The sequence below is a fragment of the Propithecus coquereli genome, unplaced genomic scaffold (assembly GCF_000956105.1).
Source record: "Propithecus coquereli isolate 6110/MARCELLA unplaced genomic scaffold, Pcoq_1.0 Scaffold7, whole genome shotgun sequence".
Taxonomy (NCBI): domain Eukaryota; kingdom Metazoa; phylum Chordata; class Mammalia; order Primates; family Indriidae; genus Propithecus; species Propithecus coquereli.
This window is the reverse complement of record NW_012153062.1, coordinates 21,250,554-21,275,273: the sequence shown is the minus strand read 5'-3', so window position 1 is coordinate 21,275,273 and position 24,720 is coordinate 21,250,554. Positions and strand designations below refer to the sequence as shown.

Below are 24,720 nucleotides of genomic sequence, written 5' to 3'. Positions count from 1 at the left end.
TATAGTAATTTTTAACATTTATTAAGCACATACTACGTAGAAAACGTCGTGCTAAGTTCCTTATGTTGATAACACATCTAAGTTCCACATTATCTATAGGAAATAGAAATTATTATATCTACTTCACAGGCAAGAAAATTAAGACTGAAAGAGTAATTTGCTCAGGATAACACAAGTAATTTCACAGCGGGGATGTGAACTTAGGGCACGTTGCCTTCCACCCACAATATACTGCCTCCCATGCTAGCCTCCAAACATAGGCCACTCAGTGATACATTTTGGGAGCCTTTTCAGTTGCTGACCTGTAAGGCCACAGCAGAAGCCAATGCCAAAGAACCACTCATGATCTAATATTACAGACTGCTTAGAAATGAACCATAACAAGGAAAGCCAGGTGGTTAAATGAATGCAAGGCTCCATGCCTCCAAGAACTAGAAAAAAAACGAAATTCCAAAAGAAATTGAAATATAGGAATATTTAAAATATTCAAAGCAAAGGTCAAAAACCGTGAAACAAATGACAGGAACAAAAGGGAAAAAAGAAGCAGAAGCGAAAAGGGAAGAAACACGTTCTAGGCACAAAAAATATTGTCATTGAAATAAAAATTCAATTAACAGGTTGAATAGTAGACTAGACACAGCTAAAAGGATATTTGCTGATAGAGCAGAGGAAATTGCCTTAGAATAAAACAGAGAGCTGAATAGTTGTCAAATTGAGAAAGAGTTTAGGAAACACTGAGAATAGAATAATTGAGCCAACATATTCTGAAAGGAATTCTAAAAGGAAAGAATGGAAAGGGTAGAGCAGAGGCTGTATTTTAACAGATAATAGTTGAGAATTTTAGAGATTAAAAAAAGACACGTCCCCACATTGAAGGAGTACATCCAGTCCTGAAGTCCTGAGCAGAATTTTTTTAAGAAATCCTCACCTATTCTTTTTTCATTTAGTTATTCAACTAATATTAATTGAGTACCTACTATATGCCAGGTTTTTTTAGGCACTTGGAATATATAATTGTACAATACAAGCAAGGACTCTTGCCACAAGGAGCTTACATCTTAGTGAAGAAGAAATGGTAACCCATAAACATAATAAATTAGTAAATTCTCTAGATTGTCAGAGATGATAAGCTCTATGAGAAAAGAAAAAGTAAAACAGGGTAAGGGGTTGGGAATGCTGGGGGAGTGGACAAATTTTAGTATCAAACAGGAAGGTCAGTATTAAATGGGATGGCCTAATTAAAGAAGTGAACAACTTAACACGTAAAACATCAGAGCACAGAAGACAAAAATAAAATATTAAAGGTGAAAAAACATTACCCATCTTTTCAGAAATAGCAATTTGGATGACAACAGAGTAAATGAAGCAAGAACTTACATATATTGAGCAGCTACTATAAACCAGGCACTGCGTTTTATGGTTTGCATGTATTATTGCTAATCCTTACAATAACTCAAGAAGGTAGCTCTGCTAATCCTTAATATACAACTGAGGAAATTGAGGCCCACAAAAGTTAAGTGACTTCCCAAGACCACACAGCTAGCAAATTGTAGAGTCAGGAATTAAACTTTGATCTGCCTGGCACCAAAATCCAGTTTCTACTTTCACCACTCAAAAAAGCTGTTATCAAGGTCACTGGTAATCTCTTGCCAATGCCAGTTAACACTTTTTAGCTATCTTTCTTGACCTTTGCTGCATTTGACACTGTAAACTGAGAGTCACCAAACATTTTCTATAAAGACCAGGTAGTGAACATTCTAGGCTTTGTGGGCCATATGAGCTATGTTACAACTATTCAAACTCTGCCATTGTTGTGCAAAAGTAGCTATAACAATATGTAAACAAACAGGCATGGCTGTGTTCCAGTAAAACTCTATTTATGAATATTGAAATTTGAATTCCATATAATTTTCATGTGATTTATTTCAACCATTTGAAAATGTAAAAATTCATTCTTAGCTGAGAGGCCATACAAAAATAGACAGCAGGGCGGGTTTGACCTGTAGGCCAGTTTGCTGACCCCTGTCATAAACCCTTCCCCCGGTTCTAAGTGCTTCACATTTATTACCTCATTTTATCCTCAGATAACTATATAAGATAGATATTATTATTATCCCAATTTTACTGATGTGGAAACTGAGGCACAGAGAAATTAAGCAGCTTATTCAAGGTCACACAGCTGGCAAGAGGTAAAGCCAGTATTCAAATCCAGCCATCTGACTCCAGAGGCAGGATCGGGAAAGATAGACTAGACTGTGCTGGGGTAGCAAATAAAACTCAAAATCTGAGTGCTTTCCTTGCAGAGGTCCTTTCACTTGCAACTTCCAAAGGGATCATGGATGGGAAGGACAAGAACTTGAGGAAGATGTACTTGTGCTTAATTGTATATTGTCTCACTAGCACCCCTAGTCACTAGCTCTACCCAGATGCAAGGAGGCACCCTCCCCACCCCCAAAACCTGACTTAAACTGAACTTTTCTGGAATCAATGCCCTTCTGTAGCTGACAGAGGCCACCACATCTTCAGCTACATGAATGCTAACGGAGCTTACTTATGTGCCCAGGAAGGGAGAGAGGGACTTAGTAAGCACCAAGCCAGCCTTGGCCGCAAATTCCTGCTCCTAACCACAGGCTACAACACTAGCGTCCATGTGTTCACTCTCCTCCTCGGTTCATTCATTTTCGATTTCCTTGCTGAACTCCTTTCCATCAGCCTATTACTTAACTTTGTGTGCTCCCTAGCATCCTGGCTGTGGCCCCTTCTCTCCTCGCTGAACACATTCTCCTTTGAAAAGCTCGGTCACAGCTGTGGTTTTGGCTTCACTTAGAGCTTCCGGGTGAGCTCCTGTTGCATATATCTGACTACTAAATAACACTAGTTGGATTTCCCATGTACGTCTCAAATTCAACATGTCCAAAACCAAGCTCACCGTCTTCCCCCACAAAATCTGTTCTTCCTTCTGTTTTTCCTATTTCTGTGAATGACACCACCATCCCCCCAGCTGCCCAAGCCAGAAACAAGGGCGTCTTCCTAGCATCCTTTCTTTCCCTCCCTCCCTACATCAGTTTGATCAAGAAGCTGGTCAGTTCTTCTGTGCAGGAATTGCTCCTCCCCCCTCTAGTCCACGGCCCCTGCCTTGGTCCTGGGACCATAGGGACAGCCTCCTAACCAGTCTCCCTGCCCTAGTCTGCTCACCCATCAAAATGATCTTCCTAAAATCACATACAGTCATGGTGTTCCAATGCTTAACACTTGCCTTGGCTCCTCATTGATTTCAGAATTAAATCAGAACCTCTTAGCATAATACATAGAAACTTTCAAATCAGAATCTGACCGCTTTCCTCTCCAAATTCATCCTTGGCCAATCATCAAGACACACTGATTACGCTAAGCCGTTTGCAGTTCCCCCAAGAGGGTTATGGTTCACACAGGCCCTTTCCTCTGCATGGAAGTTTCCCCAACCCTATCACCTCTCTCCCAGATAACCCCTGTGCACAGGACAAGCTTCTCCTCAAGGAAGCCCTTCTCTTGTTATATGTTTCATTCACCTTCTCAGCAGGTCCATGAGACCCTGTGCTGTGACATTCTCTTGCAGTTCAGGGACTGCATTCTGCTCTGTGTATCCTCAGCGCCTGCTACAGAGCCTGGCATATAGCATATGCTCAATAAATATCCATTTTTTAAGCCAAGAAAATGAATTCCAGTTCTTCTAATTAATGTGTGATTTTTTTGTAACTTGCTTAGCCTCTTTGGAGCCTCAGTTTCGTCTTCTAGATGACGACAGTAACCCCACTTAGAAGTGCTGCTGTGAGAGGTAGGGAGGTACCTTGTATAGAACAAAAGCTCTAGAAACATGAGTCTCTTTCCCTCCCCGCCCCCAAAAGCTGACTTAAACGGAACTTTTCAGAAATCAGTGCCCTTCTGGAGCTGACAGAGGGCACCACATCTGCAGCTAAGTGAACGCTAACTGTCTGAGAACTTGTAGTTTCTGGACTGACGTGTAAGGAGCTTAGAAGTTGCTACTGTGTCCTAACAAATAAAAAGCTGAACTAACTGGAAACCAACAACCCTTCTTAGATCTGTCAGAGAAGTGAGGTTATAGGACAAACCACTGCACCAAAAATTAGAGACAGGCGCATACAGAGAATCACAACTGAACAGTAACCCACAAACAGAAATCTCCATGGGGACCTGTGCCAGGGTAGGAAAACCTGAACAGTTACAGTGGCTGGAGGCTCAGTGTGGACAAGTCTAGAACTAAAAACTCCAGAGACATCTGGTAAGAGGGGCCCCCACACTTCTATGAGTTTCACCTCTTGGAGCTCTACCAGGTCCTCACAGTAAATATGAAAAAAATTCCCTTCAGTCTTCTTAGCAAGGGAAGGCTAAAATGAATCATTCTGAAATATGCCAAAGCGTTCTCTTCTTAACAAGGCCTATCCTCAGGAGAAACTATTTTACCAGAGCCTAACCTACCTGGGGGAAGAGAAATAGCCAGCTTCAGCCTGCTCTAGCCATCTGACCCACCTAAAGGGAGAAAAAGCCTGAGAAGCACCGGTGAAGTTCACAGTCCGGGGCCACAGGGTTACCAGAAGAGTGAGCCTGGGGAGTGGCTGCCTTCCCCTCATACTTTACCACTACGTTACTAAAGGCTATTTACTGCAGTTCCTTTTACCCAGTATAGCGTGTCCATCGAACAAGAAAAAATTGCAAGGCATCCCAAAAGGCAAACAACATGGTCCAAATAGACTGAACAAGCATCAGACCAGAAACATATATGGCAGGAATGTTAGGATGATCAGACTAGGAATTTTTTAAAACTATGATTAATATGCTAAGGACTTTAATGAAAAAAAAAGTAGACAAAATGCCAGAACCAGACAGATAATGTAAGCAGAAATATGGAAATTTGAAGAAAGAATCAAAAAGAAATGCTAGAAATCAAAAACAATATAATAGAGATGAAGAATGCCTTTGAGAAGTTAGTTCATTAGTAGACTGGGCACAGCTGAGGAAAGATTTTCTGAGCTCAAGGATAATATAATAGAAACTTTTGAAACTGAAAAGCAAAGAGAAGAAAGACTGAAAAAACAACTGAATATCTGAGAACCGTAGGACAGCTACAAAAGGTGTGACATATGCATAATGGGAATATCAGGAGAAAAAAGAGAGAAAGGAACAGAACCAATATTTAAAGCAATAATGACTGAGAATTTCCCCAAATTAATGTCAGACACAAAAGCACAGATCTCGGAAACTCAAAAAATACCAAGCAAGATAAATGCCCCAAAAAACAAAAACAAAATCCCTAGACATTTCATATGCAAACTACAGAAAATCAAAGATAAAAGAAAAAATCTGAAACAAGCCAGATTAAAAAAACACCTTACCTATAGAGGAGCAAAGATAAGAATTACATTCAACCTCTCAGAAAACATGCATGCAAGAAAAAAGTGGAATGAAGTATTTAAAGCATTGAGAGGAAAAAAACACCAACCTAGAATTCTGTATCCGAAAAAATTATCCTTCAAAGATGAAGGAGAAATAGAGACTTTCTAGGACAAAAATTGAGGGAAACTTGCCTTGCAAGAAATGTGAATAATTAAGTTCTTTAGAGAGAAGGAAAATGACATAGTTTAGAAACTCCAATCTACATAAAGAAAGGAAGAGTATCACAGAATGAATAAGTGATGGTACAATAAAACTTATTTTTCTTATTCTTAATTGATCTGACAGATAACAGTTTGTTCAAAATAATAATGGCAACAATGTATTTGATTATGCATGCTTATGTATGTGTGTGTGTATATGTATGTATATATATGCTTACATTTAAGTGGAATGACAGCAATGATACAAGGGACAGGAGGGAGGAATTAGGAATATTTTGTAATTGGAAGGTACTTGCATTACTTATAAAGTGATATAGTATTATTTGAAAGTGGACTTGGATTAGTTGGAAATATTTATTACAAACTCCAGGGTAACTGTTAAAAAAAGTAAGAAAAGATGTACAATTGATATGCTAAGACAGGAGAGAAAATTGAATCATATAACATGCCCAATTAAAACTACAAAAGGCAGAAAAAGTGTGGAACATAAAATTAGGAACAAAGAATAAGGACAACAAATAGAAAACAGTAATAGGCCAGGTGCAGTGGCTCATGCTTGTAATGCCAGCACTTTAGGAGGCTGAGATGGGAGGATCACTTGAGGCCAGGAGTTCAAGACCAGCCTGGACAACATAGCAAGACCTCATTTCTACATTAAAAAAAAAAACAAAAGAATTAGCCAGGCATGGTGGCATGTGCCTGTAGCCCCAGCCACTCAGGAGACTGAGGCAAGAGGATTGCCTGAGCCCGGGAGTTCAAGGCTGCAGCAAGTAACGATCACACCACTGAACTCTACCCTGGGTGAGACACAGTAAGAACCTATCTCCAAATAAAAACCAAAATAAAACAAACAAAAAAAGAAAACAGCAACAAATATGGTAGATATTAATCTAGCTATATCAATAATCACCTTAAATGGCAGTGGTTTAAATATGCCAGTTAAAAGACAAAGTTTGTGAGGGTGGACCAAAAAATAAGACCCACTATACATTTTCTACAAGAAACCTACTTTAAATATAAAGAAAGACACATAGATAAAGTAAAGGAATAGACAAAAATATCATGTTAACACTAATCCAGAAAAAATGAAGGGTAGCTATATTAATTTCAGAGCAGGCTTCAGAGCAAGGTAAGTTTTCAGGGATTAAAAAAAAGGGCATATGATGATAAGGAAGTTAATACTCCAGGAGAATATAAAAATACTTAATGTGCATGTGCCTAGCAGCAGAGTGATGGAACGTCAAGGAGAAATAGATGAATTCACTATATAGTTGGAGACTTCAAAACTCCTCTATCAGAAACGAACAGATCCAGCAGGCAGAAAATCAGTTAAGTATGTAGCTGAACTCAACACCACCACCAATCAACTGAGTGTAATTGACATATATAGACTACTCCATTCAACAACAGCAGAATACATATTCTTCTCAAGCTCACATGGAACATTCACCAAGATAGGCCACATTCTGGGTCATAAAACACACCTTAACAAGTTTAAAAGAATATAAATCATACGATGTCTGCTCTCAGACCACAGTGGAGTTAAACTAATATTCAGTAACAGAAAGATAAATAGAAAAATCCCCAAATACTTGATGATTAAACACTACATTTCTAAATAACATGTGGGTCAAAGAAGAAATCTCAAGAAAAGTTTAAGAATATTTCAAATAAATGAAAATATAACTTTAAAATGTATGGGATGCAGCAGAAATAGAGCTTTGAAGGAAATTTATGGCATTGAATGCATGTATTTATATATACATTGAATGTATATATTATTAAAAAAGAAAATCTTAGATCAATAATATAAGCTTCTACCTAGGAAACTAGAAAAAGAAGAGCAAATTAAATCCAAAGTAAACAGAAAAAAAGGACTGATAAAAATTAGAACAGAAATCAATGAAATTATAAATAAGAAATCAATACAGAAAATCAACAAAATCAAAAGCTGGATCTTTGAAAAGATCAATAAAATCAATAAGCCTCTATTCAGGCTAACTAAGGAAAAAGAGAAATATAAATTACTAATATCAGAAATGTATGAGGTAATATCACTACAAATCTCATGAACATTAAAGACTAATAAAGAAATATCATGAACAATCCTATGCCTACAACTTTGATATGGAATGGACTAATTCCTTGAAAGCCACAGTCAGCCAAGACTCACACAAGAAGAAACAGACAATATGAATAGGTATATATCTATTAAAGATGAAAAATAGCAAAGAAAAACTAAATAAATGGAGAGATAGTTTATGTTTATGGACAGGAAGGCTCAATATTGTCAAAATGTCAACTCTCCCCAACTCGATCTATAGAGTCAGTGCAATCCCAATAATTTATTTTGTGGATATTGACAAACTGATTCCGAAGTTTATTCTGAGGCCAAAGACTCAGAATAGCAAACTCAATATTAAAGGAGAAGAACAAAGAGGGCTGACGTTACCCAACTTCAAGACTTACTATAAAACTACAGTAACCAAGATGCTGTGGAATTGGTGAAAGAATAGGAAAATATATTAATGGAACAGAATATAGAGCCCAGAAATAAAGCCACATAAATATAGTCAACTGATCTTAACTCATCTTTGACAAAGCAGCAAAGGCAATACAATGGAGCAAAGATAGTCTTTTCGACAAATAGCGCTAAAACAACTGGACATCCACACATAAACCAATGAATCTAGACACAGACCTTACACTCTTCACAAGAATTAACTCAAAATGGATTATAGACCCAAATGTAAAACACAGAACTATTAAACTTCTAGAAGATAACATAGGAGAAAATCTAGATGACCTTGGGTATGGCAATGACTTTTTAGATAACACCAAAAGCACAATCCACGGAAGAAGTAATGGATAAGCTAGACTTCATTAAAATTAAAAACTTGTAGTTGAGCAGAGTGTGTAGAGCTGCTGAGCCCACACACTGAATCTGAAAATGGCACCAGGTTGACAAATGTCACACCAAGAAAAATGCCTGCTGTTTCTCTCCTCTGTGTACTTCTTTGCTCACTGGAAACATTTGCCGAACACAGAGAAAACTATTGCTTAGGTTCTCAAAACCTGAAGCCGCACTTCTACAGCTTCAGCTGTCCAGGAGAACAAACAACTGTCTCATCAATAACAGTAGAGACTTTCCCCATAAGAAAAAAAAACATTAATGAAGCTGACAGCCCAGACTAGCAGTGCTCTCAACACTGAAGGGGACAGTCTTTCATTCTAGGAGTGTGTATTGAGCATATACTATGAGCCAGGCTCTTCATGGGATGCTGGGGTAAAACAGTGAGTACAGGAGTCGTAGATCCTGCCATGATGGATGGAGTTCATACCAGAAAATGATGAGTAAGCAGAGAGGTTGGATTCAGGGGAATGGGGGAATTATTCCTAAAGGATTATCTTTCGTTCATTCATTCAACCAATATAGACAGCGAACCTGCTTTTGTCAGGCACTGTCAGAAGCCCTGGAGGTAAATTGGAGAACAGAGACAGATAATATCTCATTTGATTGGCTTACCTCTTTCATGGACTAAAAGAGAGGAGCCTGTATGTACTTCATGGAAAATATACAGGCACACCTCGGAGATATTGAGGGTCTGGTTCCAGACCATCACAGTAAAGCAAATGCTGTAATAAAGCAAAGTCACACAAAATTTTTGGTGTCCTAGTACATATAAAAGTTATATTGACATTATACTGTAGTCTGTTAAGTATATAATAACATTATATCTAAAAATTATAAATACCTTAATTAAAAATACTTCCTTTATTGCTAAAAAAATGCTGACACAGAGACACGAAGTGAGCACATGCAGTTGGAAAAATGATACCAATACACTTGCTTGAGACAGGGATGTCACGAACTTTCAATTTGCAAAAAATGCAATATCTACAAAGTGCAATGAAGTGAAGTGCAATAGAAGGAGGTATACCTAAGGCTGGAGACATCTGCTGTGCGGAAATGCCTGTTTCTAGTATCAGTACAGAAAGCAGAGTGTGCTCCTGTGTGAAATCATCCCTCCTGCTTCCACCCCATGGTGTTGACAATGAAAATTACATTTTGGTTTTTGTTTTGTTTCTTCAATATTCACTTAAATTACCGTCACTGATTTCTATGTTAGGTGTCTCTCTGGTGATAAAGAAGTTTTCTGGCAGAGACTGAGTTCACAGGACTTCCCTTCACTCCATCCTTGGGTTTATTTGTACCTTTCTCCATTCAACCAGCTTCAAAGGTGGAGGTGTGAAGCCTGTCCAGGTTTGCACTTCACCCGAGTTCTGAATCCCACCTCTCTCATCTTACACAGAACCTTGCTCCATTGAATGGTATTGTTTTCTCATCCAAAAAGTATCTTTATCTACCAACCCACCTACTTTGAGGAAAGAGGGAACCATCAACAGTGCCAAGTATCATAGAAAGCCCAAGTAGGGTATTGTCTTTTTTCCCCCCTTTCCTTTAGCACCAAATTTGGTGACAAAGCAGTGAGCTCCCCTGCTCCTATGTCCTCACCTCCCCTTCTGCCCTATCAAACAGCTTCATTTCCCATTTCTTACAATGTCTGGGGCCCAAGACACTAATAACACTTCTGCTTTCTTAAAACTCTTGCCTCTTTTGACTTATGCCACCACTATGGCCATTATTTCTTTGTCTCTTCCCTCAGCATGATTTTTCTTCCTCTTCCCACCCCTTAAAATGTGTTCACCAGGTTCCATCCTAAAACCTCTTCTCTCACTACACGATGCTTCATCTAAGCCCGTGCTTTCAATTTTATTAGTTTACTTATTCATTCAACTAATATTGAGAAAATTTAATGTGCCAGACTCTATATGAGGTGCTGGGGATACAATGGTCAGCAAAAGAAGACACAGTTTCTGCTAGAAATAGATGATCAAAAAAATAGAGTTAAAACTGTGTTAAATGCTTGGGAGAAGTGCATGGTGCTCTCTGTAGATGTGCTCAGTGGAATGAGGAAAGACTTCTTGAAGGCAAGAGATGCTTGAGTTGAGATCTGAAAGATGTGTAAGAGGTAACCAGGTATGTGTGAGAAAGTGAGAGAACAGGAAAGGATGGAGGGAGGAGAGGGGATGCACAAAAAGGGGAAATAGCATGGATAAGCAGGAAGAAGCATGGCGTCTGAAGGAATGCCAGTGTAGCTGAAGTGCAGAGTAGGGGGGAAGGTGGTATAAGATAAACCTGGAAAGTAGGGCTTTCTAGAGCAGGTTAGGAGTTTTTACTTTATCCTAAGAGCAATGGGGAACCTCGAAGAGCTCTTTTGAGACGGGGAGCAGGAGAGTGTGTTGAAATAATTATATTTGTGTTTTTTAAAAATATTATTCTGGTGGCAATGTAAAGAGCACATTGGAGGAAGGCACATTAGAGTCCAGTGGGAGGCTGCAGTGGTCCAAACAAGAGATGATGGATCGTGCCTTGCAATGGAATGAAGGAAGGGATGGAGAAAAAGTAGTGTATTTGAGAGAACTTGTGAGGCAAAATCAACAGAGCTTCATGTTGGAATGGATATGGGAGCCAAGGGGGAGTGAGTTGTTGGACATGACTCCTGGGTTTTTAACTTGTACACCTGGGTGGATGGTGGTGGCATTTACTGAAAAAGAACACTAAGAAAAGACCAGTTCTGGAAGGAAAGGGCATGATTGTAATTTTAGACATGCTGAGTTCAAAGTGCCTTAACACATCCAAGTAGAGAATTCAAATGCATGATTAAATATACAGGTCTGGTGCTCAAAGGAAACATGTGGGCTGGAAATATAAACTTATGAGCCTTTTGAATATAGATAGAACTTGAAGCTGTGAGTAGAGATGAGATAGAGAAAGGGAACAGAATTGAGAAGAGAAGAGGGTCTATAGCTGAGCACAGGGTAGAGATGAGATAGCAAAAAAGATGTAGAAGAAGCCATTAGAGAGATAGGAGGAAAATCAGTAGAATGTGGTTTTCCGAAAGCCAAAGAAAACAGTATTTCAGGAAGCAGGGAGTGCCAATTGTGGCTGAGAGGATAAGTAGGAGAAAGACTGAAAAATAACCATTATATGTAGAAACATAGAGGAAATTGATGACCTTAAAAGAGCTGTTGGAGGAGGTTGTCTTTGCTTGTTTGTTTATTTGTTTGTTTGTAATGGAAGACACTTAAGCATATTTAGAAGAATATACAAGTACAAGAAAGAGGAAAGTCCATATGAATGTGGTAGGGCTGAGTTCTAAAGCCCAGGTGGAGAGGCTGGCCTGAGACCAGAAGATGAACCATATGTGGATTATGACAGAAGGAACATGGATAGGATGGGAGTGTGGGTTTGTATGTTTAATGGTGGGAAGTTAATGAGTTCCTGTCAGATAACTTACAGAGGCAAAGCCATCTGTTGAGAATCTGAGGTTTCAAGAGAGTGGAGGACTGGATTGTTATGAAATTTAGTGGGGAGTGAGCTAAGGAAACTCAGGAGGATTGCCAAACAGTCCATTTGACTTTAGCGAAATCAAGAGCTCGTTTGACATTAGTGTCTAGAAATTTGTTTTGATCAATCAATCCTTTTCATTTCTTTCCCATTAATTTACCAAATATTTATTGGATACCCATAAGTGGCAGACACTCTTCTAGGCACTAAAGATAGTTTTATTTTGTTTTGTTTTGGTTTTGATGTAGGTATTTAATGCTATAAACTTCCCTCTTAGCATCCTTTTTTCTGTATCCCAGAGGTTTTTGATATGTTGCGTTTACTTTTTCATTTGTTTTAAATTTTCTTTAATTTCCGTATTAATTTTGTCATTGACCCAAAGATTGTTCAGGAGCATGTTGTTTAATTTCCATGTATTTGTATAGTTTCAAGAATTCCTCTTGGTATTGATTTATAGTTTTATTCTGATGTGGTCTGAGAAGATACTTGATATGACTTTGATTGTTTTAAGTTTATTGAGGTTAGTTTTGTGGCCTATCATATAGTCTATCTTATAGAATGTTCCATGTACATTAGAGAAATATGAAGATCACAAATTAACAATCTAACGTCACACCTCAAGGAACTAGAAAAATTCTACCAAACATACAAAGAAGAACTGATGTCAATCCTGAAACTGTTCCAGAAAATTAAGGAGGAGGGAATCCTCCCTAACTCATTCTACAAAGCCAGTATCACCCTGACACCGAAGTCAAACAAGACAGAACAAAAAAAGGAAACTACAGACCATATTCCTGATGAACATAGATGCAGAAATCCTCAAAAAAATATTAAAAAACAAAATCCAACAGCATATCAAAAAGATAATACACCACAATCAAGTGGGTTTTATTCCAGGGATACAGGGATGGGTCAATATATGCAAATCAATAAACGTGATTTATCACATAAACAGAACTAAGGACAAAAATTATATGATCATCTCAATAGATACAGAAAAAGATTTGATAAAATTCAGCATCCCTTCATGATAAAAACCTTCAACAAACTAGGCATAGAAGGATTATACCTCAAAATAATGAAAGCCATATGTGACAAACCCACAGCCAGCATCATACTGAATGGGGAAAAGTTGAAAGCATTCCCCCTAAGAACTGGAACAAGACAAGGATGCCCATTTTCACCACTCCTACTCAACATAATGCTGGAAGTCCTAGCCAGAGTAATCAGGCAAGAGAAAGAAATAAAAGTCATCCAAATTGGAAAAGAGGAAGTCAAATTATGTTTGTTTGCTGACAATATGATTTATACTTTGAAAGCCCTAAAGACTCCTCCAAAAACCTCTTAGATTTGATGAATGAATTCAGTAAAGTTTCAGGATGTAAAATCAATGTACACAAATCAGTGGCATTTCTGTACACAAATAACAGTCAAGCTAAGAACTAAATCAAGAAGGCAATCCCATTTACAGTAGCTACAAAGATCTCTACAAGGAAAACTACAAGTCACTGATGAAAGAAATTATAGATGACACAAACAATTGGAAAAACATCTCATGCTCATGGATCAGAAGAATCAATAACATTAAAGTGACCATATACCGAAAGCAATCTACAGATTCAGTGCAATCCCTATCAAAATACCAGCATCATTTTTCACAGAATTAGAAAAAACAATCCTAAAATTCATGTGGAATCAAAAAAGAGCTTGAATAGCCAAAGCAATCCTAAGCAAAAAGAACAAAGCTGGAGGCATCACACTACATGACTTCAAATTATACTACAAGGCTATGGTAACAAAACAGCATGGTACTGGTATAAAAATAGACACTTACCTTATAGGATTGCTCTGAGCTCAAGATTTTGACCTGTTTGATCTAAGAGCCCAATTTTTGTAAACATTTATCTAGTTCTTTCCTTTTTAGACTATCTTTTAATTAACTAAAGTGATTATTAAATCATCCTAAACAATTGTTAGCTAGGCAAAACAAAATTTACATTTCCTAAAGAGATGACTCTTAACTGTACAAGTCTAGGTTGGTAGTTGCCGTGTGGCTATCATAATTTGAAAGCCCTCTCTTTTTTTCTCTTATCTTGCTGAAAAACTTTAAGAAAAACTTATAAGCAGCTTCTGAAATTAGCAAAAGTAGATTATCTTAATAGAAACGAAAAAGCCAACAGATTCTAAGTAAGCAGAGAGGAGGAAGAAAAGAAAAAAAATAGAAAGATAAAGAAGTTAGGAGTCTCTACATACCAGCGTTTTATTTTAGCCCTGTAGTTGTGGTTTCTTTATTTGGTATCAAGAAAAACAAGCTTGGTAGTTCAGATTATGCCGACGATGGCATTGATTTAAAAACATGCATGAGGAAAAGCCATGTAGTCGGCTGGAGTCCCAAAAAAACCTGGCATGCCTTAATGTTTGAGAATCCCATTCTGTTTCTTACTAATCTCTTGAGAGCAAAGAAAATCCTATAAATTCTGTGAGGGAATGGCAGGAGTTTAGACTAGTATTTTAGATGGTGGCAAAAACTCTAGTGGCTTTTAATTAGCATACACACTCCCCATTTAGAATGTTTATTTTTGCTCAGAGAAGATGTTCAAAAGCAAGCAAGGGATAGGGGAGTAAAAGATAAATTATTTATTAATATAAGGGACAAATTATTTATAAATGCATATAACCAAACCAAAATGAAACCAAAATCAGAGTGCTCACAAAAATTTTAAGCCAGGCATGCAGATCCATCAAAATATCAAACCAAATGTGCAGACCAAAAGTGAATTCACCAGAAATGACATGCACTACAAGAAGAATGTAAATTCTGTAGAAACCATAGTACTCAAACCAGAAGAATATTGTCCTTATACCAGAAAGGGCTTTCCAGAAAAGACAAAAGTCTTTTATCATCCTACGAGGAATACAGGTCCATTATTAACACGGCCTTATAACCAAATCAGATCCTGAGTAAAGTACAAAAGAACTCACCAAAGGGAGTCAGAAATTCTGACAGGAGAGATTCGTCAAGGCAGAAAAGGCAACTCACAAAAACAGAATGCAAAAGAGTCAGTCATTACCACACTGGATTTCAGAGCCTGTCTTAAGTGAGCTAACTTTATTCTCACTTCTGATACCATCTATGTCATCCTAAATAACAGAGAAAGAAACTCTTTAAAAGGTAATGATACTTATCTGGGAATGGGCATTGCAACTGGAATACATGTGCTATAGAAATCTACGTGCGTATTCAGGGAGGTAAAGAAAAGAAAAGGTTTTTAAAAGAAAAATGAGCATTACATAATTTTTATTGATACATAATAGGTATACATATTTAACAGGAACATGTGATATTTTGATACATGCATACAATGTGTCATAATAAAATCAGGGTAATTTGGATACCCATCACCTCAAACATTTATCTTTTCTTTGTGTTGTGAACATTACAAACCTTCTCTTCTAGCTATTTTGAAATATGCAATGAATTATTGTTAACTCCAGTTACCCTACTATGCTTTCAAACGCTAGAAATTATTTCTTCTAACTGTATTTTTGTGCTCATTAAACAATTTCTCTTCATCCCCCCCTCTTCCTACCCCCCCGCCTTTGGTAACAACCATTCTACTCTATACCTCCACGAGATTCACTTTTTTAGCTCTCACATATGAGTGAGAACATGTGCTATTTGTCTTTTTGTGCCTAACCTGTTTGATTTGACCATAATATCCTCCACTTCCATCCATGTTGCTGCACATGACAGGATTTCATTCTTTCTTATGGCTAAATAATATTCCATTCTGTATAAATATCTCATTTTCTTTATTCATCCGTTGATGGATACTTAGATTGATTCCATATCTTAGCTATTATAAATAGTGCTACAATAAACATGGGAGTACAGGATATTTCTTCAATATACTGATTAGATATATATACCCAGCAGTGGGCTTGCTGGATCATATAGTACTTCTATTTTTAGTTTTTTGAGGAACCGTCATACTGTTTTCCATAATGGCTGTACTAATTTATATTTCTACCGATAGTATATGATTTCTCCTTTCTCCACATCCTTACCAGCATTTGTTATTTTTCATCTCTTTGATAATAGCCTAACTGCACTAAGATGTTATCTCATTGTGATTTTGATTTAGATTTCACTGATGATTAGTGGAGTTAAGCATTTTTTAATATATCTCTTGGCCATTTATTTGTATATCTTCTTTTGAGAGATGTCTATTCAGCTCATTTGCCTATTTTTAAATCAAGTTATTTGGCTTTTTGCTGTTCAGTTGTTTAAGTTCTTTGTATATTCTGGATATGAATCTTTTGTCAGATGAATAGTTTGCAAATATCTTCCTTCTACAGATTGTTCATTCTATTGATTGTTTCCTTTGCTGCGCAGAAGCCTTTTCATTTGATATAATCCCATTTGTCTATTTTTGCTTTTGTTGCCTGTGCTGGAGTGCAGTGGTATCATCATAGCTTACTGTAGCCTCTGCAGCCTCCCAAGTAGCTAGGACTACAGGTGTGCACTACCACACCCAGCTAATTTTTTAATTTTTTGTAGAGACAGGGTCTCTTTATGTTGCCTAGGCTGATCACAAACTCCTGGCCTCAAGTGATGCTTCCACCTTAGCCTCCCAAAGTGCTGGGATTGTAAGCATGAGCCACCATGCCCAACCCAGATCTACTTTTAAGTCTTTAATCCATTTTGAGTTCATTTTTGTATATGGTGAGAGATAGTGGTCCAGTTTCACTCCTCTGCATATTGATATCTAATTTTTCTAGCACCATTTATTGAAGAGACTGTCCTTTCTCCAGTGTATGTTCTTGGTGCCTTTGTGAAAATCAGTTGGCTATAAATATGTGGATTTATTTCTGGGTTCTCTTTTCTGTTCCATTGGTCTGTGAATCTGGTCTGTTTTGGTTACTTTGATTTTGTAGTATATTTTGAAGTCAGGTAGTATGATGCCTCCAGCTTTGCTCTTTTTTCTTAAGATTGCTTTGGCTATTTGGGGTCTTTGTGGTTCCATACAAATTTTAGAGTCGTATTTTCTATTTCAGTGAAGCATGTCATTGGTATTTTGAAATGGATTGCATTGAATTTGTAGATTGCTTCAAGTCCTATGGTCAATTTCACAATATTAATTTTTCCAATTCATAAACATGGAATGTCTTTTCATTCGTGTGTGTATGTTCTCTTCAATTTCTTTTATCAGCATTTATAATTTTCCTTATAGATATCTTCCACCTCCTGAGTTAAATTTATTTCTAGATTTTTTTTTTTGGTAGCTATTATAAATGGATTGTCTTCTTGATTTCTTTTTCTGCTATTAATTGCTTATTGTTGGTGTATAGAAATGCTACTGATTTTTGTATGTTGATTTTGTATCCTGCAACTTTACTAAATTTGTTTATCAGTGCCAAGAGTTTTTTGATGGAACTTTTAGGATTTTCTATGTATAATAAGATCATGTCATCTGCAAACAAAATTTGACTTTCTCCTTTTTAATTTGGATGCCCTTTATTTCCTTCCCTTCCCTGATTGTTTTGTCTAGGACTTCCAGTACTATGTTGAATAAGAGTGGTGAGAGTGGCATCCTTGTCTTGTTTCAGTTTGTAGAGGAAACTTGCATATTTTCCCCATTCGGTATGTTAGCTGTGGATTTGTTATGTATGATCTTTATTGTTTTGAAATATGCCCCTTCTTACTTGGTTTGTTGAGGGTTTTTATTACAAAGGGATGTTGAATTTTATCAAATGCTTTTTCTGCATCTATTGTTGATGGTCATGTAGTTTTCTTCCTTCATTCTGTTGATGTGATATATTTTTTTTTATTGATTTGCTTATGTTGAACCATCCTTGCACCCCTGGGATAAATCCCACAAGATCTTGGTAAATGATCTTTCTAATGTGTTCATGAATTCAGTTTGCTTAGTATTTTGTTGAGGATTTTTGCATCTATTTTTATCATGGATATCAGCCTGTAGTATTCTTTCTTTGCTGTGTCCTTGTTGAATTTGGTGTCAGGGTAATGCTGGCCTCATAGAATGAATTTGGAAGAATTTTCTCCTCTTCAGTTTTCTGGAAGAGTTTGAGAAGAATTGGTATTGGTTCTTCTTTAAATGTCTGATAAAATTTAATAGTCCTGGGCTTTTCTTATATGGGAGACTTTTAATTACTGATTCAATTTTGTTACCCATAGTTGATCTGTTCAGGCTTTCTATTTCTTCTTGGTTCAGTCTTGGTAGGTTACATGTGTCCAAGAATTCATCCATTTCCACTAGGTTTTCCAATTTTTTGATGTGTGACAATCTTTAATGATCCTTTGTACTTCAGTGGTATCAATTTTAATTTCTTTTTTCTATCTGATTATATTTATTTGGGTATTTTTCTCTTTTTTTCTTGGTCGTTCTAGCTAATGGTCATAAAATGTCAATTTTGTCTTTTTAAAACACCAATTTTTCATTTTGTTGATCTTTTGTATTTTTTTAGTCTCAATTTTGCTTATTTCTTCTCTGGTCTTTATTATTTTTTACCTTCTACTAATTTTTGGTGTGATTTGTTCTTGCTCTTCTAGTTCCTTGAGATGCATTGTTAGGTTGTTTATTTGAAATCTTTCTACTTTTTTGATTTGCATGTTTATTGCCAAGAGCTTCCTTTTTTTTTTTTTTTTTTAGACATTCTTCTGAACATACTGGTCAAGTAGGTTTACACTATCTCAACTTTAAGGCCATAAAACTGTTGCTTCTGTGATATTTTTAATACTTGCTTAACTTGTCTATAAGCTTATGACTTTTTTTTTTTTTTTTTAAGAACTTCCCTCTTAATACTGCTTTTGCTGTATTCTATAGGTTTTGGTATGTCATGTTTATATTTTCATTTATTTCAAGAAATTTTAAATTTTTATTTGTTTGTAATGCTTTCATTGACCTATTAGTCATCCAGGAGCATGTTGTTTAATTTTCATGTATTTGTACAGTTTTCAAAGTTTCTCTTGTTACTTGATTTCTAGTTTTATTCCATTGTGGTCAGAAAGGGTACTTGATATATTTCAATTTGTTGAGACTCATTTCGTGTTCTGATGTTCTATGTGTGGGAGACTGTTCTATGTGGTGATGTCAATAATGTGTATTCTGTGGCAGTTTGATGAAATGTTCTGTAAATATCTGTTAGGTCCATTTGGTCTAAAGTGTAGTTTAAATTGATGTTTGTGCATCTAGTGGAACAATCACCTCTTCCAAACTTTCTAGAATGGCTTTTATAGAAAAAGACTTCCATCTACAGCTAGGTCTTAATGTGCTGATTGGGAAGGGTGTGGTGACTGTTTCCAGGTAGGTGCAGTTGTATAGTCTCTGTACAGCTTCTTCAGCTGCATTCAAATTCAGCAGTAACTGTGGGTGCCTCAGTGGCCTAGACCATAGAAGTATGTGGTAGCAATAGTGGCAGTGTAGGTTGTTAATATCCTTGATGGCAAAGGCTTCTGGGGTCCTCCTAGTCTCTTCTTCCCCACAATCGGGACACTTAGCTAAGGAGATCCCTCTTGGTTTCAGGTATGGCACAGCGTATAAGCAGCTTCCGTAGCAATGGGTTGTAGGTGCAGGTGCTTGGAGCAGTTATGGGGCCAAGGCCTAGGCTCAAGTTCAAACCTATTATGGCACCTGGGTATTGGGGTGCAGGTTCACTCTCTGTGACAGGGTTGGATGTAGGTTACTCACTTAGCCGTAGCCGGAATCTGTGACTCCGAGACATGCCCTAACAGCTTGGGTTCAGAGGTTGGCTTGTAGCTGTAATTCTACTCTTGGGAAGCAGAGAACAGCCATGGCTTGACTCCAGGGAATAATAAGTGCTCTGGAGGTTTGAGCCCAGGGTTAAGGGAATGGCTGTAATTCAGGACCCTGAACCAATAGGGCTCAGTGGCAACTTGGGTCCCTGGGGATGAGGCATCATGAAGTGGTGAGTCTAGACCTTGGGATGGTGGGGCTTGATAGTACCCCAGATTATGTGAGGCTATGTGCGGTGGCAGCAAGTACCCCAGAATGGCCAAGCACAGCTTGTGGCCCTGGGAGGCAGAAAGTAGCATGGCAATGACTCCACTCTCTGGAGAGAGGGGTGTCTCAGCAGTTCAGACTCTCGGGGTCTATTCCAGCAGCAGAGAAGCAGGGAACAAGAGTTGTTTGGCCTGTAAGGTAGGATGTCTCAGCCCAGCCACTGCTCTGTTTCCCTGGGATGTGAGGTACTGTGTCAGCTCAGCCCTGGGCTGTGTAGCTGCTCAGCTTGGCCAAGGTACTGATTTCCCAGGGGGTGATATGCTACTTCAGCTTAGGCCCAGTGGGCATGACTGTTTTGGGCAGCTCAGGCATCGTTTCCCTGGGATGCAAGGCTCCCCCAAAGCACTGTTTCCTTGGGAGACAGTGCCCAGTTTCAGCTCCCGCCCCTGGGGTAGATGAAGCAGTTCTGCCAAAGCACCATTTCCCCAGGAGGGAGTGTGCATCTTCAGCTCCAGTCCAAGGGGGTGGGGGGCACTGTAGGTAGAACAGTTCCACCACTGCTCAGCCTCACAGGGAAGAGCATAACAGTTGCTCACAGCTAGACTTGGGAACGTCAAGCCCCGGTGTGGGGTGGTTCAAGGGTGGTTTAGACTCAGGGATGAAGGGTTACTGTGACTACTCACCCCCAGAGCAAGACACACTCCCAGCAGTGGTCCCAGTTCCAAGATGGTGTAGTGCAGTAGCCATGTGTGCCATGGGGAATGGAGCTCCTTCTCTGTGGGGAACACAGCTGTGTGGATTCCAGGCAGCTCCCTCAGCTGAATTTAGTACCTGTGAGGACTGAAGGGGACCCTGGTGGTAAGGATATAGGTGTCCAAGGTGTTGATGAGGGCTGCTGGGATCCTCTTGCTTAACTTTTCATCACAGGGAGAAGTTCTTCCTGGTTCTCAGCTGACCCCAGCCAGGAGATGGCTTGATGGAGGCCAAGTGTTTCATTGTGTTCTCTATGTGGCCGTCCTGAGTGTCTGTGTTCACCAGGGTTTTTGTTACTCCTTTGATGTACTCCAGTACTCTCCTTTAGTTATTTTCATTAAAATGTAGTTGGTTTTTTGTTGTTTTGACTGCCTTTGTCACGGGGTGAGCATGAGGGACTTCTAGACAGCCATCTTGTTGACATCACCATCTATTAATACATAATTATTTTAAGATAATTATCCTTGACTACAAGGATCAATAACAAGGGTACATCAATCCAAGGTTGGATAAGCAATTGCTGAGCAGATGTCCTTACAGAACTACTTGTTTGTCTAAGGTTGAAATGGCCTTTGTGCAGGTTGTGGTTTTTGCAGTCATTTGGAATAGATTTCATTATCAGGCATTTGTGCATGAGAACCCTCCTTTCATGGCCTTCTCTGGCTCCATTTTTCAGAGTTTTTTTTTTAAAGCCAAATGACTCCATTTTGATTCTGACAATTTTCACGTCTGCAAAGCTCATTTTAAATGCTACTTCTTCTTACTTGAGATCTTCTATAATAATTAGAGTAAACATTAATTTCCTGCTACTGAACACCTAACGGGCTTGAGGTTTATACCTTAAGTCTTGGGACTTAACACGTTGACACCACACTAAAAAGAAAAGAAATTTTCCTGGAGCTATGGTATTGTATTAAAACAAAACTATCCTTTCTAATTTGTTATTTTTTATTGTTTTCTGCAATGCAATCCATGTTTTAGAATTAAATTGTCAATTGTATTGTTACATGCAATGCAATCCATGTTTTAGAATTAAATTGTCAATTGTATTGTTACATGCAATGCAATCCATGTTTTAGAATTAAATTGTCAATATTAATTGTCAAAATCAGAACATGAAGATTTTCACAAACCAACTGCAGGATTTTGCTACACAAGGCCCTGGGCTCAAAACTAGCATGAATTAAATGCAACTCACATGGCAGTTAATGTATTAATTATACAGGTTGAGTATCCCTTTTTCGAAGTGCTTAGGACAAGAAGTGTTTTGAATTTTGGATTTTTTTTTCATTTGTGATGCTCAGTTGATATTTAATTTAGTACTTCATTATGTACTGACTCATATTACTGACTGACTATCTCCATATCCTGACTATCTCCTATATGTATCCATTATAAGAGCATGGAGTATTGACCCAGATAGATCTGGGTCAAATTACAAGCTCCAAGGTATTTAACCTCTTCAAGCCTGAGTTTCTTTGCCTGTAAAATGGACATAACTGGCAAGGCTATCTGATTAAAAGAGATAATCTCTATAAAAGCACCCAGGATAGTAGACCATCTAGTAAATATTTCTTCTTCTTTCTTTCCTTCTTGAGAGAGCGGAGCCTATCATAGACTTCTTTTGTGTCCACTGTACTGTGACAGGGACGCTGTAAGGGTAGACTTAATGAATAAAATCATAACTTCACATCCCCTGGCCAGAACAGGTAACAGAGCTTACCGTGGGGACGTGTGTGTGTGTGTGTGTGTGTATGTGTGTGTGTGTTCAACTTCCATGTGATATTCAGTTTCTACATCAAGAAAAATATTTTTACTAATTTATTTTTTAAGTTTTTAAAGTAAATTTTATTATGTATATTTACAGTATGTAACATAATGTTAGAAGATACATATAGTAAAACAGTCACTATAGGGGAACAAATTAATATATGCATCGTCTCACAGTTACCCATTTGTCACCCCTTGGCAAGAGCAGCTATAAAATACTCATTTAGCAAAAATTCTGAATACGGTATACTATTATTAACTGTAGTCTTTATATTGTACATGAAATCTTTTGACTTGTTCATCCTACATATTTGCTACTTTGAATCCTTTGATCTACATCTCCCTATTTCCTTCCCTCCACCTCAACTCCGGTAACCACTGTTTTATTATGTATCTCTATATATTTTACCTTTTTTTTAATGATTCCACACGTAAGTGAGGTCATGCAATATATTTTTTTTATGTGTGTGGCTTCTTTCACTTAGCATAATGTCCTCCAGATCCATCCATGTTATAGCAGATGGCAGGAGCTCCTCATTTTTAAAGGCTGAGTAATATTCCAGTGTGTGTGTGTGAGTGTGTGTGTGTGTGTGTGTGTGTGTGTATCGCAGTTTGTCCATTCATCCATAGATGGATACCTAGGCTGTTTCTGTATCTTGGCTATTGTGAATAATGCTACAATGAACATGGGAGTGTAGATATTTTTAGAAGGTGGTATATACCCAGAAAATGGATTGCTACATCATATGGTAGTTCTATTTTTAATTTCTTTAGGAGCCTCCATATTGTTTTTCATAATGGCTGCACCATTCTACATTCCCACCAACACTATACAGTAGTATTCCCTTTTCTCCATAGCCTCACCAACACTTGTTATCTCTTATCTTTTTGACAATAGCTATTCTAATAGGTGTGAGGTGGTATCCCATAGTAGTTTTGATTTGCATTTCCCTGATAAGTAGTAAGCACCTTTTCATATACCTATTGGCCATTTTTATGTCATCTTTGGAGAAATGTATGTTCAAGTCTTTTGCCCATTTTTAAGTTGTGTTATTTATTTTTCTGCTATTGAGTTGTAAAAGTTCTTTATGAATTTTGGATTTAACTCCTTATCAGATATGTGGTTTGCAAATATTTTTTCCAGACCATAGGTTGCCTTTTCACTTTTTTGATTGTTTCGTTTGCTGTGCAGAAGCTTTTTAGTTTGATGTAGTCCCATTTATTTTTGCTTTTGTAGCCTGAGCTTTTGATGTGATATCCAAGAATTCATTGCCAAGGCCAATGTCAAAAAACTTTTCCCATGGGTTTTCTTCTAGGAGTTTTATGGTTTCAGTCTTACATTTAGGCCTTTTATCTATTTTGAGTTGATTTTGTGCATGGTATAAGATAAGGGTCCAAATTCATTCTTTTGTATGTGGAAATCCAGTTTTCCCAGCACCATTTATTGAAGAAACTATCCATTCCCCATTGTGTCTTTGTGGAGCCCTTGTTGAAAATTAGTTTACCATATATGGTTGAATTTATTTCTGGGCTCTCTATTCTGTTCCACTGGTTTCTTTTTATGCCAGTATTATATTGTTTTGATTACTATATCTTTGTAATGTAATTTTAAATCAGGAAGTATGATGCCTCCAAATTTGTTTTTTTCCTCAGAATTGTTCTGTGGTTCCATATAAATTTTAGAATTGTTTTTTCTAATTCTGCAAAGAATATCATTGAGATTTTGATAGGAATTGTGTTGCATCTATATATTGCTTTAGGTAGTATGGAAATTTTAACAATATTAATTCTTCCAATCCATGAGCATGGAATATTTTTCCATTTATTTGTGTCCTCTTCGATTTCTTTCATCATATCTCAAAATTATAAAACCATATATGACAAACCCACAGCCAGCATCATATGGAATGGGAAAAGTGGAAAGCATTCCCACCAAGAACTGGAACAAGTATGCCCACCGTCACCACTTCTGTTCAACATAGTGCTCAAAGTCCTAACAGAGCAATCAGGCAAGAGAAAGAAATTAAGAATATCCAAATGGGGAAAAAGGAGGTCAAACTATCACTTTTTGCAGACATGGTTTTAAACCTAGAAACCCTAAGATTCTACCAAGAAACTCCTGGAATTTATAAATAAATTCAGCAAAGTCTCAGGTTACAAAAAATCAATGTACACAAATCAGTAGCAT

The 24,720-nt window shown here is 37.6% G+C and overlaps 1 protein-coding gene across 1 annotated transcript in view; it reads left to right on the top strand.

Annotated features, from left to right (window-relative positions):
• AK5 (adenylate kinase 5) overlaps positions 1-24,720 on the top strand; it is a 275,240-nt gene that overhangs the window by 151,877 nt on the left and 98,643 nt on the right. The window lies entirely within an intron of this gene.